Below are 18,737 nucleotides of genomic sequence, written 5' to 3'. Positions count from 1 at the left end.
GTGGGCAGTGGCAGCATGGCTAGCAAGTACAACCCCTCTTGGACCCTGGGGGATGTATTCAGGGTGGCTAGCCCATGCCGTTGTTCATAGCCTGTGCTATGCTACTATTTTTAGCCTGCTAACTTGATAAGAGCCAGTGCCAGCAAAGCTACGCGAGCCAGGAGCCACATTCCTAGTGCCAGCTGTAGACATAGCCAGAGATAGATAGTGTAGGGCTTCTGACAACACATTGCTTGTGGCATATGCTGTGTACGTAAATGACACGACCAGCGCATTAGGCCCCTTCACTTGAGCAATATAGTATAGGAAGATCAGGCAGCGCCTATTGGGTTTCTGTGCTGCTCATTAATCTCTCCAGATCTGAGTTCCAATTGCATTTCGCTCATAATTATTAAGTGTTTATAGTCCCCGTCTGTTCTTTAGCAGATATTTGTCCACATCATGAACTTGCTGCATAAATTTGGCAGCATCAGTGTAATCTCGATACAAAAATATCCACAATACATACAAGAGCAGGACATGTCCGAAGGCTCACTAGGGTAGACGATGAAAGCAATATTATTTTAATCCCACCACGAGATGCTATGGCGCAATGCTTTAGCGACAGTGAACCACCTAATGGAAAAGGTCCATTGTTTCTATGGATCAAAAATCCAAAGGCTAGATTGTAACCTTACAATCAGCCACGAGAACAAGCAACGCGGAGCTGCCCCACAACAGCACACCAGATAAGTTAGGACTCAATTCCTCCCCTGCTTCCCCTTGTTCTGGGAGAGGAGTAAGTTAGTTCATTCCTTATGTGGCTACTCCCGGCCTGTGCAACCAGCCAGCTACTCTGAATAGCGTGTAGGTGACACGGGATCTGGGAGAAGACATGAGCCAGGGCTTCCCTCACTTCCTGCCCCTCACTGCCCACTGACACGGTTGCCGTGAGAAGTAGTGGGCAAGTAGCCCTGCTTTCCTCCCTACAGCTGAGGTCACACTCTCAGCAGGGCAGTAAGGGGAGTGGGCAAACTTTCTTCCCTCCTGCTCTCCTCACTCTTCTGCACATCTCAGGCAGTGCTGTGAAAATCTAGCCCAAAATAAATGAGACCCATCGCTGTAATTACAGTCATGTGCAGTACGGGAAGTACAGTAAATCCAGGAATTACAAAAAAGTGATCTTATGCAGCTCTTGCCTAACTGACAGAGGAAAAGCTACTTGGTTTGAAGAGGATCCAAGTATTTCCAGTAACTCAGAGCAGTGTCAAGGTACAAGCCAATCCAAAGTATGCAGTGGCACAAGAGACCTCATACTGTGTGGACATGTTTTACAACTTTAAATATTCAAACCTTCACCTTTCAGGAATGAGTCAATCAAAGCTTGTTAATGTCTGTTGAGGTAAATGACCCTCGGTCACGTACTCATGAGGTTTAGTATTGATGAGCTTGCCAGCTCCAGGCCAGACAGGCACTGTCGTTAATATTTAACTACTCTTGACAAGAAGAGCTGGTTCCTGTATTTCCTGTATTTTGTATACACATATTTGGCTACCTGACACAGCTCTTTCTGAGCCAAGATGTGCAACAGCAGATGGATCACACAATTCAGACAGCTTGAAGGTGCTGCCTTATGACAAAAGCCCCATTGAGGGTCCCAGAGGAATAAGAGGAGTTGTGGGCACTCACTGCTGCTCAAGATTTAGCCCTGTGTGTTTACATCTTAATATGAATTATGAACAAAATCTCTCTTCACAGCAAATGCTTTTCCTAAAGCTCTACCAGGATCCCAGTGACGTCAAAGGCAAGCCTCCCGTTGATCTGCTTGGCTTTAAGATCAGGCCATATATATGTCATGAAAATGTATATCTGTCGTTCTGACTGCAGTACATTTTCTGGTTTTTGTGTGTGTAAGTTTGGCTTTTAACAGGAAAAAATGTACACAATACGGTAATTCTATCCTTTGCTGTACATACAGTACAGTTAATACTTGTGGGTAAGCTAAATGTTCTATTTTCCTCTTAATTTTGTGGATGAGTACTAATAACTACGTGAGGTCAGTTAACAAAAGCTAGTCTTGTGCAAAATAATGGGTCGTGGCTTTATAAACACACATATAATTATAATATGGAAACCCTCAAGTTGCTGCAGAAAAACTCTAAAGGTTATAGCTGGTAAAAACGCAATGGAATTAAGACAATTCAAAAAAACTTTTGTTACCATATATAGTTAATCCTCTTATTAACTGGCACTTTTCTAATCTGCACAGCCTCTAATTTTCATACAAAAAAGTATCTTCCCAACTCTTCCACACAAATAGAGCGAAATCTCATGTGCAGAAACTGTATTTTTGGGGGGAAAAACCAGATGATATAATCTCATCATATGGTGACAATAACACTTTCAAGTCCACTAGTATCTCTGGAGGATGTTAAATAGAAGCTACTAAAGTTAGACATTTGAAAATCAGCAGGTCTGGATAAAAAAGTTTTAAAAGACCTGGCTGAGGAGCTCGCAGGACCGGTAATGTTGATTTTCAGTAAGGGCTTGTATCCACTTACTGGGGGATTGACACATGGCGATCGATCCACCGAGGGTCGATTTAGCAGGTCTAGTGAAGACCCACTAAATCGGCTGCCGATCGCTCTCCTGTTGACTCCGGTACTCCACCAGAACGAGAAGCATAAGGTAAGTTGATGGGAGAGTTTCTCCCGTCGATGAAGCACGGTGTATACACAGCAATACGTCGACCTAACGTACGTCAATTCCTGCGACGTTATTCACATAGCTGGAGTTGCGGAACTTATGTCGAATTAGTCCCATAGTGTATACCTACCCTAAGTCTCGGCACACCGGGGAAGTTCCAGAAGGGTGGAAGAAAGCTAATTTGCCAGTTTTTAAAAAAGGTAAATGGGATGACCTCTCTCAGCCTGACATCGATCCCAGGAAAGATAATGAAGTGGCTGATATGGGACTCAATTAATGAAAAATTAAAGGAGTACAATGTAATTAATGGAAATCCACGTGGGTTTATGGAAAATGTATCCTGCCAGACTAACTTGATATCTTTTTTTCATGAGATGACAAGCTTGGGTGATTGAGATAATACTGTTGACAGAATATATTTAGACTTCTGTAAGGCATTTGACTTTGTACTGCACGATATTTTGATTAAAAACTAGAATGATACAAAATTAACATGGCACACATCACATGGATTGGAAATAGGATAACAGATTGGTCTTAATATGTAATTGTAAACAGGGAATCATCATTGAGTGGGTGTGCTTCCAGTGGGATCCAGCCGGGTTTGTTTTTTGGCCCTATGCTATTTAACGTATTTATCAATTACTTGGAAGAAGAAAAAAATCATCACTGATGAAGTTTGCAAATGACATAAAAATTGGGGGAGTGCTCAATAATGAAGACAGGTCACTGATACAGCGTGATCTGTATCACTTGGTAAATGGGAACAAGCAAAAATATTTGTTTGAATATGGACAAATGTATATATTTATATCTAGGAATAAAGAATGTAGGTCATACTTACAGAATGGGGGGACTCAATCTTGGGAAGCAGCGACTCTGAAAGAAATTTGGGGGTCACGGTCGATAATCAGCTGAACATGAGCTCCCAGTCTGATGCTGTGGCCAAAAAAATCCCTAATATGATCGTGGGATGCATAACAAGGGAATCTCGAGTAGGAATAGAGAGGTTATTTTTCCTTTATATTGGCATTGCTGGAATACTGTGTCCAGTTCTGGTGCCCACAATTCAAGAAGATAAATTGGAGAGGGTTCAGAGAAGACCCACAAAAATGATTAAAGGATTAGAAAACCTGCCTTACAGTGACAGACTGAAGGAGCACAAACTATTTAGCTTAACAAAGAGAATCTTAAGGGGTGACTTTATTACAATCTACAAGTATCTACATGGGGAACAAATATTTACAGGTTCTTCAATCTAGCAGAGAAAGGTATAATATGATCCAAGAGCTGGAAGTTGAAGCTAAACAAATTCAGACTAGAAGTAAGGCGTAAATTTTTAATGCTGAGAGTAATTATCCATTGCACCAATTTACCAAGGGTCATGGTGGATTCTCCATCACTGACAATTTTTAAGTCAAGATTGGATGTTTTTCTAAAATCTATTCTCTAGGAACTATTTTGGGGAAGTTCTCTGGCCTGTATTATACAGGAGGTCAGACTAGATGATCACAATGGTCCCTTCTGGCCTTGTAATCTATGAAACTCTCAATTTATAAGGGGTATGTTTTCAGCCCCTTGTTCCAGACATTTCCAGGCAAACACTGTTACATAGTCAGCCCTGCATATAATAATTAGAATTTGCCTCTGCAAAATCTGTCAGCTGCTCTGGGTTTTGCAGGAGCAAATTCTAACATTGTATGTGCACTGCTGTCTACCTTTTAAAGGTGCACATGCCAAGTGGAAGTGCATGCATGTGTCCATGCAATTTTGTGCACATGCACGGGGAAGCGAGGAAAAGGCTGCACTGAAAATTTACCCCTAAGGGTATGTCTATATTGCAGTATAAGTCCAGGGTTCAAACTCAGGCTAAGCACCCTTCTGTCTACAAATTGTGCTAACCCAGGGCTTGAACCCAGGGTCCCAGGATCCCGTGGGGGTGGAGCAGTAGATGCTCAGGGACCTGTCAAGGTCCCTGAGCATCTACACTGCAGTTTTACAGTCCCATAGCCCAAGTCATCTGACATGGGCCAGTTGCAGCTGTTTAATTGTAGTGTAGACATACCCTGGGAGTCCATCAAAACGATCCCTCTTTCTTTGTCCTCCGGACAGTCAAGTTTCATGGAAAGTCAGGTATTCCCACACTGCACCACAAACAAAGGGCTAGAGCATCCACATTTCAGGAGGGCGCTAGGAAGTCTGGGATATGGTTGGTTGGACTTGGGTCTGCGTACTGCAGTGTGGACCCGGGAGCCCCAGGTTTAGGCTCAGGTTAGAAATTCTTAACGTAGGGTTGACAACCAGTGTAGACGCCCAAGCCCTGGATTCTCGAATCCAGGATCCACGGATTTGAATTCCACTAAGCCTAGACTTATACTGCAGGGTAGACATACCCTAAGACTATATTATTTGCATAAAGATATACTACAGAACTCAAGGTGAGACTGAACTAAAAGCTCTGATTCAACAATGGAATGGGAAGACACAAAACCCTAAATCCAAATATGCTGAACTTTGGGGCGTTTGGAATTCAGATCCAGAACAAACACATTTATTCATATTTCATCTAGCATCATAAATCAGCTTCTCAACCCTTTCATAGTGCAGACCACATCTGAGAGAGACTGTTTCATGGGCCCTCTCGCCTCCAGCTTACTAATGCTTGGGCCACTTCCCATTTCATGTGTGATCACATAATGTGCCCATGAGAACGACAGCATGGCTCTTGGCAAGCATTTTAGAACATGAATATTCACTGTGGTTTCATATTGGGAAGTAGCCATGAATATGGCTAAACTGCCTTCCATTCTCAATTTCCTGAAAATTGCTTGGAAAGCCGAACCTGCCAATAAAATACTAATTATACTACTGCTACTAATAATTATATGGAAAGCTGTACAAGGATTGTGGTGTTTTCCCTCACTCTCTATTCAAGATAGAAATCTAATTAGCACCAGATACAGAATTTTTCCTTGCTCAATCTCCCCCTTCACCCCTCCCCCCCAAGATAGGCAAATAGGAATAAGGAAACTATTTACCCAGGCTTTGCCAGTTAAATATTCAAGATTAGCTTCACTGAAACTAGCGTGAGAAGCAACAGAGGTAGTAACTTATCCTGCTAAGATGAGAGTTGTTCATAGACACTCTAAGGGTATTTTCTGAGGCTTTGGCGACACTCAGAATTTGGGGATTTTTAAGATCTTGAAGAATAGCATTTGTGCTGTACAGTATGTTATGCTGCTTTGTGCTTTTCTGACGCCACTTGTGGTGAAATAGCATGTGTCAAATGTTGTTCAAAGAGAGAATTTTGGGCAGGAAGTATTACATTTGAACAGTTTGTGTGATCTGTCTACATGCCTAGAGCCTGGACATTTCCCATTTCTTGCAGGGGATTTACTGGCCAGAGAGGTGAATTCTATTCAACACTGGGCTCTTGTTGAAAAGACATCTCCCTTCCTCCAGCGCAGGTGCAGTTTTAAGGCTCCAGGACTGCATGCCATTGGCCTTATAAACAGAGGGTTGCAGATCCTCGGCTGATGTCAATTATCAATTGACTTCAATGGAGCTATGCCAATTCACACTAGTTCAGCCCCTTGGTTACAATTTTTATTTGTATAGATATAGTTTGTTTTTTTAAAAGACAGACTACAAGACCAGGTATAGAAGTATATCAGGGTGGACATGGACCAAAATAGGGATTGTATAAATGTACACTCAAGTTGATGGACTTTTAACAAAAACATGGAATATTGACTCAAGACTGTAACCGCTCCTTAGGAGCCATTGTTCTCTGTGTCATAAACACGTATTTGGGGACTAAAAATGCGGCTTATTGACCTGATAAACTTTTCGTGCAGTTACAGCCTAAACCATTGTCACAAAAGACGAGAAAGGCTTTTTTTTTTTTAAAAATGGGCTACTGAGCGAATGTAGCTATTGGCTTTGTCTGCACATTGACTTCCATGACAGTTGCATCAGGCTGTAAAGGACAGACTTTCCATTGACTTTAGAGGGATCAGCACTAATCCTCTGGCTACAGAGGCGGATTTACCATGAAAAACAGTGCGGTGGCACGGGGTCCCCAATGACAGGGGGGCCCCCAAAATGCAGGACGAATCTCATCTGACAACCTGCCCCTGAGTCCCGGCCGGCGGCGCAGCAGGGATCAGGAAGGCAGGGTGCATGCATTCCGTGGCTGGTGGCCCCACGCCGCTCCTGGAAGCAGCGGGCTGCTGGCATGTCTCTCCGTGCCCTGGCAGGAGGGAGGCAGCTCCGCGTGCTGCCCCTCCCCCCAGGCATCTGCGTGCCCCACTGCCCCCCTTCCCCCAAGGGGCACACAGAGATGTGCCAGCAGCAGCGCAGCAGGGCTAAGGCAGCTCCCTCCCTCCATGCCACTCCCAGAAGCAGCTGGCGTGTCCCTGCGGCCTCGGAGTGTGTGTGTGTGTGTGTGTGGGTGGTGTCTCTGCGCGCTACCCCTGCCCCGAGCGCCAACTCTGCAGCTCCCATTGGCTGAGAACTGCGGCCAATGGGAGCTGTGGGGGAGGTGCCTGCGGGCAGTGGCACGCAGAGACCCCCTGGCCACCCTGCCTAGGAGCCACTGCCAGAGGGGTATGCTGGTCGCTTTGGGAGCTGCGCCGCCCAAGGTAAGCGCCACACCTCAACCCCCTGCCCCAGCCCAGAGCCCGCACCCAAACTTCCTCACAGAGCCTGACCCCCGCACACCCTCCCACACCCCAACCCTCTGCCTCAATCAAGGTACCTTACTTTATTTTCATTTACTTCCTATTACTTATAATATAGGAGGAGGATGAAGAAAAAAAGAATGAAAAACGGGGGTGGGTGGGAGGGGAGATAAGAGAGAATGTTCTGTTTCTTGGCTGAGTCCCGAGGGGGAGCCCCCAAAAATGAAGCTGCGCACAGGGCCCCACTAACTCTAAATCCGCCACTGTCTGGCTAGAGATCCTTTTGAAACTTTAGCTGAAAGTTATTGTCCATTTAGGCAGCTACTTTAATTTACTTACTTAGGCCTGGTCTACACTAGAAAATAAGGTGGTCTTAACTACATTGCTTAGGGATGTGAAAAATCCACACCCCTGAATGAGGTAGTTAAAATCCAGCCTAAGTCCCTGTGTAGACAGCACTAGGTTGACAGAAGAATTCTTCTGTCGACCTAGCTACCACCTCTCGGGGTGGTGGATTACCTACCCTAATGGTAGAACCCCTTCTGTTAGCGTAGGTAGTGTCTATACCAGTGGTTCTCAATCTATTTATCATTGTGGGCTGCATATTCAGCTCTCTGTGTGTTATGTGGGTCGCATTCACATAATATATATATATTACCTGTATGGCCCTGAGGATGTCACATGGGCCACACATGTGCGCTGACTGGGCCAGAAGCGGCCCACCACTGGTCTACACGGAGGAGCTGAAGCTGTACTGCTGTAGCATTTTAAGTGTAGACAAGCCCTAAGAAAAATAACTTTAAAAAGCTTTTTCTTTCCACCACAAAAATGCCTAACGGAACAAATCCATAACAGGATGGAGAGCCTGCAAAATTTCAATATTCTTGTCCTGCCACCAAGAAGCTACAGGGGTGAATGGAAATGCCCCGAAACGGCTCAGTGCCCTGCAATGGCTCCTTTTCAAATTGACTGCAGAGGCGAACCCTTTCCACCAAAGTCTTCATTTCAAGCTGTATGGCGTCACCTATCAGAGCAGTGACATCAACAGGAAATAATGAAGACCAATGGCAGAGGCAGACAGCAAGAACTGGCAACTAGCAGTAGACAGAAAATGGATTTTGCATCCCGTGAACAGTTTTGTGATTTTTTTTTTAATTATCCCAAATTGGGATGACAAGCCAAATTTTGCAATTTTCTGTAAAATCAAATTCATGGGAAAAATTATTTCAGGTCAAGCAAAATGTTTCATTTTGATAAATGTGAAACGTTTTGTTTCAGTTTTGACCCTATGTATTTTTTAAAAAAAATATATGAAATAAAGTACATTTTAAAATGAAAAGTAATTTCAAAACAAAAAAAGAAAAATCATAGAATAAGAAAATCATAGACTTTAAGGTCAGAAGGGACCATTATGATCATCTAGTCTGACCTCCTGCACAACGCAGGCCACAGAATCTCACCCACCCACTCCTGTATCAAATCTGTGTCTGAGCCATTGAAGTCCTCAAATCATGGTTTAAAGATTTCAAGGTGCAGAGAATCTTCCAGCAAATGACCCAGGCCCCATACTGCAGAGGAAGGCGAAAAACCTCCAGGGCCTCTGCCAATCTGCCCTGGAGGAAAATTCCTTCCCGACCCCAAATATGGCGATCAGCTAAACCCTGAGCATGTGGGCAAGACTCACCAGCCAGACACCCAGGAAAGAATTCTCTGTAGTAACTCAGATCCCACCCTATCTAACATCCCATCACAAGCCATTGGGCATATTTACCGCTAATAGTTAAAGACCAATTAATTGCCAAAATTAGACTATCCCATTATACCATCCCCTCCATAAACTTATCAAGCTTAGTCTTGAAGCCAGATATGTCTTTTGCCCCCACTACTCCCCTTGGAAGGCTGTTCCAGAACTTCACTCCTCTGATGGTTAGAAACCTTCGTCTAATTTCAAGTCTAAACTTCCTGATGGTTAGTTTATATCCATTTGTTCTTGTGTCCACATTGGTACTGAGCTTAAATAATTCCTCTCCCTCCCTGGTATTTATTCCTCTGATATATTTATAGACGGCAAATCAAATCTCTTTGTTCCAGAAAAGGTCAAAACAGGATGTTTTCACCTTTTAAGTATTACCCTCCCTGCTTTTTTTTCCAAAACAAAAATTTTCATTGATGTCAATATGATTTGGTGACAATTTTCAGTTCCGTTGAAGCAGCATTTTTCCAACTGAAAACTGTTTGAATGACTATTTTCTCGCCAGCTTTACTGCCAACCCCTTATTAGTGACAAATTCACAAAGGACTCAGAATTTTGGGTGAAACAATTCATTTCTTTGGAAAAAGTAGGATAGATAGAATTTGCTTGAGTGCATTCTGGGTTATCAAGACACCTGCCATCTATTACATGATGATGCTTTTTTGCTTTTACTGGCTTTAGAAATCTTTGCCATGCATGGGTTTAAAATGTTAAACAGTAAAAATTATTAGGTCTCTGTCCATGATTCTGCCAGCAAAACAGGGACAATTTAACGCCTGCAAATGGTTTAATTTTAATTGGAGAATCCTGAACTCCTGAAAAGGTGTTCAATTATCTCTCTATTATAAAGCTACCTTGTGTTTACATACCACAGAGTGAAATATTTTACCCTAAGTATGAACCTACTGTGTGCAGCTGTGATTTAAAATATCTAATCAGCTACAGGGCTTGAGCGCATGCCTGGAAGAAGCCAAAAACCATCTTCTAGTCTTCTCTATTTTTTATATCTTTAGCTGAGAGGTAATAATGAAAGCATATTTCGTACTTCAAAACTATAACTTGCCTTTGCAGTCTCACAGACCCAGAACTTATCAGTAAACAAACATAAAAAAGGCGAACAGTGGTCTTGATTTGTGTTATACATTGTGAAAGTCATTAGCTATGAGTCAGGTAGCAAAACTTATATGTTCTCTTTTTGACAGTGATGACAATTTAATAGTATTTGACTCCACTGAGTTACATAGAGCATCCTGCGGCAATGAAAGAGGCTGTTTATCAAAATGATAAACATGTTTTCATTTCCTCCTTGGCTGCATGTATGTGATCAGAAGTCTAAGGCCATCAAGAATTCACTTATTCTGGCCACCAGGCAGACATTAAACTATTCAGGACCATCTGTGCTTGAAATGAGTTCCACTTAATGGACCATCGTAAGGCAGGTCAGTCATAATGAATGCATGTGTGCATGAATGCATGAGTAAAGCAGCATTTAGTTGAGACTTCTTGGGTTGTGCAGAGGCACAAAGAGTTGATAGATAAGAGATGCCTTTCTTTTTGGGGTCATATAACCAATGATTTGAGAATTCAGACACTCTATTAGATTTGCCTCCAGCCAATCACCATGACACCAGACACTTCCATCCACTCAAATGTTGTCGGAAGCTGTGTGTTAGTCACAAAACAGGCAACAAGGTTGCAGGCTTAATAGGTTGAATTCTGCCAAGTGTTACACCCGTTTAATCCACGCGGGAGGAGTAAAAAGAGGTAAGAACATGGCTCAAGTTCTGTCACCAAAACATTTCCATCCAATTTGCCGGAATTGTTGCTGGCGTTAAAGAATTTAGTGTATTTATACAAGCATGGACTTTACCGTGTCTACGTTCCTATGTTGTCGACTACCTAATTAACAAGAGAAGCTGTTATTTTGACGTTTACTGAAATGCATGTAAATGTTACTAAATGCTCATAAAACATCACTGACACCTCCATACAGAATTAAAGTGCTTTAGACTTCAAGTAAATGTTCAACAGCCTGACAGAAACACAGAAAACACTTGAGCCTTTTAAAGATATTCAAAGTGAGCTTACAGGAACTAATATGGAATAATGAAATTTTACACGTCTGCTTATCCCATGTTATTTTATGACTGGTCTAGACAAAGTGAAGGCAACGCCGCGATAGTCATTTCACCAATTTGTAAAAGAATACGGATTTAGAGGTTGCAATTTGAACAGTTTTGTGGTTCAAGTCAGCTTTGGAAGCTTCCCAGCTGTAATTAATACATTCATAAGCTTTAATCAAAATGTTTATGTCAGTTAATGTGCCAGAACTACCAATTACCCAGGACTCAGGGGAAAATACTATACTTCACTTTATTCTAAGAAATAATAAATTGCTACTACATTAGCTACACAATAGGTTCTTGCTTCTGACCTGCAAAAATACAACAGATGGAAAACACAAAATCCCATGTTACCCCATCAGGCAGCTCATAAGTCAACAAACAAATGATAGGCACACCACATGTACCACAATTTTTATTTCTATGAGCCAGTGACAATCAATATCTGCTTCAGAAAGAAAAGAATCAATGTTACAGGGATGCACTGTGGCACATAGCAGGGATTTGGGGAAGTGAGGATGTCTGAAGAAACCAGACTTGATTTTGATACTTCTGTAGACCAAGGGCTAATTGTAGCCATGGCTTAAGCTGATGGAACTCCGTTGACTTCAGTGGAGATACACAAGGACTGAATATGGCCCATAAAGTTTATCAGCATTAGAGCAGCAACAAAAGTATGCAAATTTAATCCTAAAGCTAAAACTCTGCCCTTAAAACACTTCCAGTTCATCCTTAACTTATCCCAATTGATATAGTAAAGTTGGAAGCTATACATTATATATTAAGATATAGCATAAGTTGTGAATTTACAATACAGAGTATATGCTCAGCAAGGTTATCCCTTTATACTAGGTGCATTATTCACCCAACAGATCAGAAAGGATTTTTTGTGGTCTATGTGGTACGTACATATTTACATTTTTCATTAGTGCCCATTATTTGTATTGTTCATTATGTGGGCCAAAGGAGATACGCTATTTCAAGCGTGGAACTATTCCACACAACAATGGCATCATAAAAGATTCCTGCTGTGGATCATTAAGTTTTAGCCTGGGAAGTTATTTTCACAAACACAAGGTTAGAATGATAGCGTTCTATAGACACGGGGTCTGTTCTCTGAAGAAAAATCCATTTGATTATAAAGAAAAATACAGAGAACATTTAATTTTGCATGAAAAAACAAACATTTTTGGAGACTAAGTCACCGATGTACAATCAAAACCATATGGACATAAGATCCGGAAAACTTCTGTTTGTACTGTCATCAGATTAAAAGTGCCATGGCATAAAAAATGTTAAAGTGGCCTCCCTCATTAACAGGCTTAAACTGAGCTCTCCTGAAAGCAAGAATGTGACAAGCCTTTTATGGGATGCATCTGCAGACAGAGGCATGCTGGTGAGGTGGCCTTGCTGCAGCTAGAACAGTGGTGGGCAACCCATGGCCCGCAGGCAGCCCATCAGGGCAAGCTGCTGGTGGGCTGCCAGACCGTTTATTTACATTTGTACGGCAGCCCGCCTGCAGATCCCAGTTGCCACGGTTTGCCATTCCTGGCCAATGGGAGCTGCGAGAAGTGGCAGCCAGGCCCACGCTGCTTCCCGCAGCTCCCATTGGCCGGGAACGGCGAACCGTGGCTACTGGGAGCTGCGGGCAGCCGTGCAAATGTAAATAAACGGTCTGGCAGCCCACGGGCTGCAGGTTGCCCACCACTGAGCTAGAACTCCCAGCTGGGATTTTTGCTAACTCAGCCAGACTTAGAGGAGAGGTAACAACATGCATATGATACAGTATGTCATGGCCCTTCCATCTCCCATTCTTCTCTCCACTGCTTGACGTATGTCACATTCACTGCTCGCAACTTTAAGCTCTGATCCAAATGCTACTGACACGACTGGTCTTTGGATCAGACCCTTTGTCAAAGCCAGAAATTTGTTGTTCTCTTTCATTTGTATTTGCAAATTTCATCAGTGCAAGGGTTGACTTTCCTCTGCTAGAATGCCAAGTTTGAAGAACATTTAAAATTGTTAGCTCAACCAGATCTCTGAGCTCACTGTAACTAGAAAGCAATTTGGTGGAATACAAAAGCAAAAGTTTTAATAGATTTTGGAGTCATGGTTTCACTCAAATGAACTCTTATTGTTCTTGTACAATAATCTCAGGGCTACAGGTTATCTTTCTGAGAGCCTGCTAATATGTTTAGCAATGTGTTACAGAGGCAGACACAGACATAGATACTCCTCCACTTATTTCACCTGTTGATTTGGAGCTTAAAGACAGGTAACTCAAGATAAAGAAAAAACCCCAAAGGTATGCTATATGTATTTATTTACCCATCTAAAGTAATTACCATAACAGCTATGGTACTTAACAGCTAAATATTATTATTAATATTACAAAGAATCAATGCTTTTAAAAATAAGTGACTACAGGACAAGTAAAACCACTATCTTATCAAAAGAAAAGAACAGCTTTTGGGGTGGGTGGGGGGGAAATGGGGTCTGAGTTAGGTCTCTACTCGATCATCCAGATACAGTGTAGATTAAGGTTTCAGAGTGGTAGCTGTGTTAGTCTGTATCAGCAAAAACAACGAGGAGTCCTTGTGGCATTTTAGAGACTAACAAATGTATTTGGGCATAAGCTTTCATGGGCTAAAACAAACCTGTTGCATCTGATGAAGTGGGTTTTAGCCCACGAAAGCTTATGCCCAAATAAATTTGTTAGTCTCTAAGGTGCCACAAGGACTCCTTGTTGTTTTTAGTGTCGATTAAGTGACATAACCAAGGTTATAGAGAGAGCATCTGTCTGAATCCAGGTCTCCAACCCTCAGTGCGCCGCACCATTCTTCCTCCCCATCAGATAAACTTTGTTTCAGTATCTCAACCCTAAGAAAATCATAATTTGGTATCGTTTTCTGTACATACTACAGTAAGGGAATATCCTCAGCGTTGAAACTCCTGCTTGCTGACTTCACTCACGTTGTGCTCTTTTTCATTCAATATAAATGGGAAAAGGCAGTCTAAATAACTTTAACACATACATTTGTAGTCCCCTAAAACCTTTTGCTAATGTTCCCAGCCATAAACCAAAGTAGCCTTTTAGAACAGGTTTATACACAGCTAATACAAGTGAATGTGTTTGTCAGGCAGAGATGCTACGGCTTCTGCTCCCGAATTCACAAAGAAAACCCAAAGCACAGTGCACGCAAGATGTGGGTGGATCTAGGGCAAGCGTATGTATTTCCATATCAAACCAATATACACACTAGAGAATATGTCTTTCTACTAAAGAGCTTTGCAAATTGATCTCATGAGAAATTCACACAGGACCTTATTCTTATGCATATAAAAAAATCTCTCAAAGATGAATCAAAAGAAAATGGCATCCAAAAAACAAGGCAGGCTTCTGGCAACTAACACTTCTGGCACACAGCATTTCAATTGACATAACAACAACAAGCAACATTGGCTGAAATATTCAAGAGGTCATCAGGGCAAAGATGGCAAAAAATCATAGTGTTAAACAATAGATTACAGTTTTTGTCTAGCTATTATGGGAGCACTGGCAATTTTTAATTATGGGCTTACGTGCATGGATGAAAGATACATGGTGTGCATGACAAAATGCCTCGTATGGGGTGTGTGTGTGTGTGTGTGTGTGTACTGCCCTCAATAGTCAAAGAAAAGAAAATTATCAGGGAAAGATGCCTGTGGATGCACCATGCAGACAGTGTAAATTTCATTGCCTTTTTCTCAGATAATGTTGAAAGTGAATTGTAATAGGTAGTATTAGCATTCCTGTGCTGATGAACTATAAAAAGCAGATATGTAACCCACGAGGCAGCCAGGAATCCAACATGCTTTTGATAGGGCTCTTTAGTCTGTAATGAGATATTTTTGACTTCAAAGGCAGACCAACAATATCAAGTTTCAGAAATATGGGTCAGACGAGGCAGATCAGATATTTTGGTGGGATCCACAATTGTAGAATTATATTAAGAAACTTAACCAGAAAATTAGGAATTTTCTAACCATTTTAGGAGTCTGGAGATGAAGGACGAAATTTTCAAAAGCACCTCAGGGATTTAGGAGCCTAGGTAATATTTTTAAAATTAATGTAGGCATTTAAAAGCCCAAGTCAATTTTGAAATTGGGACTTGGCTATCTAAATCACTTAGGCCTCACAATGGTGAGTGGAGCAATGCTTAAAACCATTTAAAAATATGGCCCTAAATCACTTTAAGGGTCAAATTTTCAAAAGCACCTAATCTATTAGATCAATATTTTATTTGGCTGGTCAGTGCCTTTGGCAGATCCTTACCTTATCTGAAGAAGATTCAGGAGACTACAGAGAAGAGAGAGACGTGTATTTGCTCTTTGATTTAAAAATTGCAAATTCAACCTTGGCAAAAGAGATGCAATATGCCTGCTTTCACCAGCATAAATTTATCCTCTAGATAGAATTAGTTATTGTACTAAAATCCTATCAAGTTACTTATGGTAGGTTTTAAACTAAATGCAGCAGTAATAGAAGTTAGAGATAAAAAGATCTATTATGCCATCCAGTCTGACCCTTTGCAATTACAGAATTGTTCCCTATGATACATTTTTAGAGAGTCAAGGAGACTATGTGGCGAGACTAACACATATGCTTTTTAAGATTGACTTATTTTTCCTGACATAGGACAGCTAAACTTATTTGGGGGATTATGAAAGTGGAAATATCCATATGCCAGAAGTTGTGGGAACCACATTAATATTGCTATAGGAAACTCAAAATGGCTACGTTTTGCTCTTCTAACCTTGCAATGCATGAAGAATATTTCCACAGTGGGAAAACGGTCAGGAAAGATATGTTAGAAGAATGGAAAGCTCAATTAAATACATAAAATTAGATGTATAGGATGCAAAACAGATCGGTTGATTCTGACTCAAGATAGGGTACCCTTAGATAACAGTTGAGCATTAGAAGCACCCAGGGTAAGTGTCCAGTGTGTAGCTACCTGAAGGGATCTGAAGTTCTGCTGGACATAAACAAATGATCTAGGCTCACATTCTGAAAATTGACCTCTAGCTGTGAAGTGCAAAACTTCAGACACCTAGGAGCTGATTGTAATTGGTGCTGAGCATACTGAGCTTCACATGAAATCAATGGGAGATATAGATACAGTAAATTACTGAATCCATTCTCCTGACAATGAAGTATAGAGATCTCGGACAGAGGATGTACCAGATAAACTATATTTGATTATGAATTTGTTATTAAAGGACATACATGCATTTGTATACAGAGAGTGAAATCCTCATCCTACTGACGCACGAAGATTCCATCCATGGTATCTTGTACCTTTTATATATCTTTTATCATCCCTGAGCCATCTCTTAATAAAAAAGACCCTATTATTCATAGAAAAACATAAATAAGATGTCAACTGCAAAGGGAGATCCGTAATAACTAGTTTGAAAAATAAGGCTAGAGAAGAGTATTTTATCGAGGTTCAGCAGTGATAAAATCATAGGAGAATATTAAACTTTTGTGAATTAGAGAAACAAGACATTTCTGCAGATTATATTTTGATCAGATTCCTGACAAATATATCCCACGATAAGCTTATCTGCTAAGGTGATTAGCCTAAGGAGAATCTAGGATATATTTACAGGGAAAAGTAACATGGTTTATGGTAATGTTCTTCTCAAAGCTTTGCACATGCATGCTGTTGTTTTAATAAAGTAGTTAGATAAAGGGTGTGTGTGTGTGTGTGAATGTAATGCGATCCACAAAGAATGCACACTGACAAAGGGGCTATGATTACAGAGATATTGTTGACAGACTGATGTACAGAGTTACTACCAGTGCAGAAGGTACATTAATCTTCCAAATAATTGTAATAAATAAAATAACCAGGAGGAACAGGACTAAAAGATTTTGGCCAATGTACTAAAAACCGAGTTGAGGGTTGAATCAATATGCAGACGGGATATCTTGCAGAACAGTAATCTGTTTTTGGGGTTTAATGGCATGCCAAGTATGGCTGCAGAGATTTTAAAACAACAACACTGACCACATTACAAAATTCAGTAAATGCCACATTTCACCTGGAGAACAAAAGGCCACAGGTCTAAATTCTCCTGCCCGTAACAACCATGCAATCGCATTAATTCAAGGAATTTAGTTCTCAGTTATGTTTCCAGTGGAGAAATTCTCAGGGTCACTCTACACCCAGATTGCCCCATCTGGTCCCAGAAATGGGCTTGGGATGAGGCTCTTTGCTATAGCATCTAGACTGGCCATCAGTACCACCTCCCCTCCCACACACCGAACCTCCCTTTTGTGGATATAGCCCTTTAAAAATGCCTGGAAACATAATGTTTCAGGTTGAACAAAACGCAAAGTTGGACCCCAAAACAGCCTTTTACAATTCACCACAATTCTGAAAAATTTTGGGTTCAGTTTGGGTTGAACCAGTTGTTTGTTTTTCCAGAACTGCCAGGGAACAGAAAAATCAGTTATTTGTACAGCTCTAGTCTATACAGTGAGATGGAAAGACAGTGGATGGAACTTAAGGGAAGGAGTCTATTAATCAGTTTTGCATTGCCTCTGTAAAAACGTTTTACATGACACACTACTGCATAACAGAAAACTCTGATGATCCTTGGCCCAAGGAACTTATACGTACAATCCCACACTCCTTGCCATGGTTCACTTAGGCTCCAAGCTAGCCAAGCTTTCAAGAAAATGTGTAACTTTAAACACATTTTGCATATTGTATATCTGAATTGAACTAATTTAATTCATAGACTAATGCAAACTGTAGATAAAGAGGAGTGATTTTTAAAATGTGCAAATGTTTATCTGAAATTACTAAATTTCATCCAAATTCAACTGTACTTACCCAACATTTGCTTTAGCAGTTCTATTGTTGGGAGCTCACCAGGGGGAAATGGTTTTGGTTCAGCCTTTATTCCTCTCTGCCTTGTCCTTCTTTCTTTTTTGGGACTCAAGATCCAGCCATTTATCAGTGCTGCTTCTACTCTGTTTAAATCAGTAACTCTCCACCCTTGTCTAAAATCATCATGAGGTTGGGATAACAGTTAACCTTTTGTCTTTAAATATCCTTGTTTCCACTCTCTCTTTTTTTAGGGGCATGGGGTAACTTTAATATCTAATTGGCCACAGTTCTGATCCCTTCACTAAAGATTTTGTTTCCTTTTTTAGGTTTATTCCAGTGTATTCCTGTCCTCATGTATTCCTAGGGTCACCATCTTAATGTGGCTGTTTCCTCAGGTCTCAATGTTTTTCTCTCGCCTCTCCATTCCCCCTGACGATCAATAATTTATTTCTTTTCAACTTGGTTTTCTCCACCCTTCTGCTCCAACTCCCATTACTCAATTCGAACCACGATTTATTTTGGCTCCTCTGGCTTTTTATTTTTTTAGTAACTGTAGTTAATGTTGCTCCCTTTGACAATTTCTTTCTCGTCTCTCTTGAACCTCCTGGTG

At 41.2% G+C, this 18,737-nt stretch overlaps 1 protein-coding gene across 1 annotated transcript in view; it reads right to left on the bottom strand.

The window, feature by feature from the left end:
• TAFA1 (TAFA chemokine like family member 1) overlaps nt 1–18,737 on the bottom strand; it is a 280,852-nt gene that overhangs the window by 999 nt on the left and 261,116 nt on the right. The gene's annotated exons all lie outside the window — the stretch shown is intronic.

Source organism: Terrapene carolina, unplaced genomic scaffold (assembly GCF_002925995.2).
Source record: "Terrapene carolina triunguis isolate 2854851 unplaced genomic scaffold, T_m_triunguis-2.0 Scaffold89, whole genome shotgun sequence".
Classification (NCBI taxonomy): Eukaryota; Metazoa; Chordata; order Testudines; family Emydidae; genus Terrapene; species Terrapene triunguis.
The sequence above is the reverse complement of the archived record's forward strand: the minus strand, read 5'-3'. Positions and strand labels throughout refer to the sequence as shown.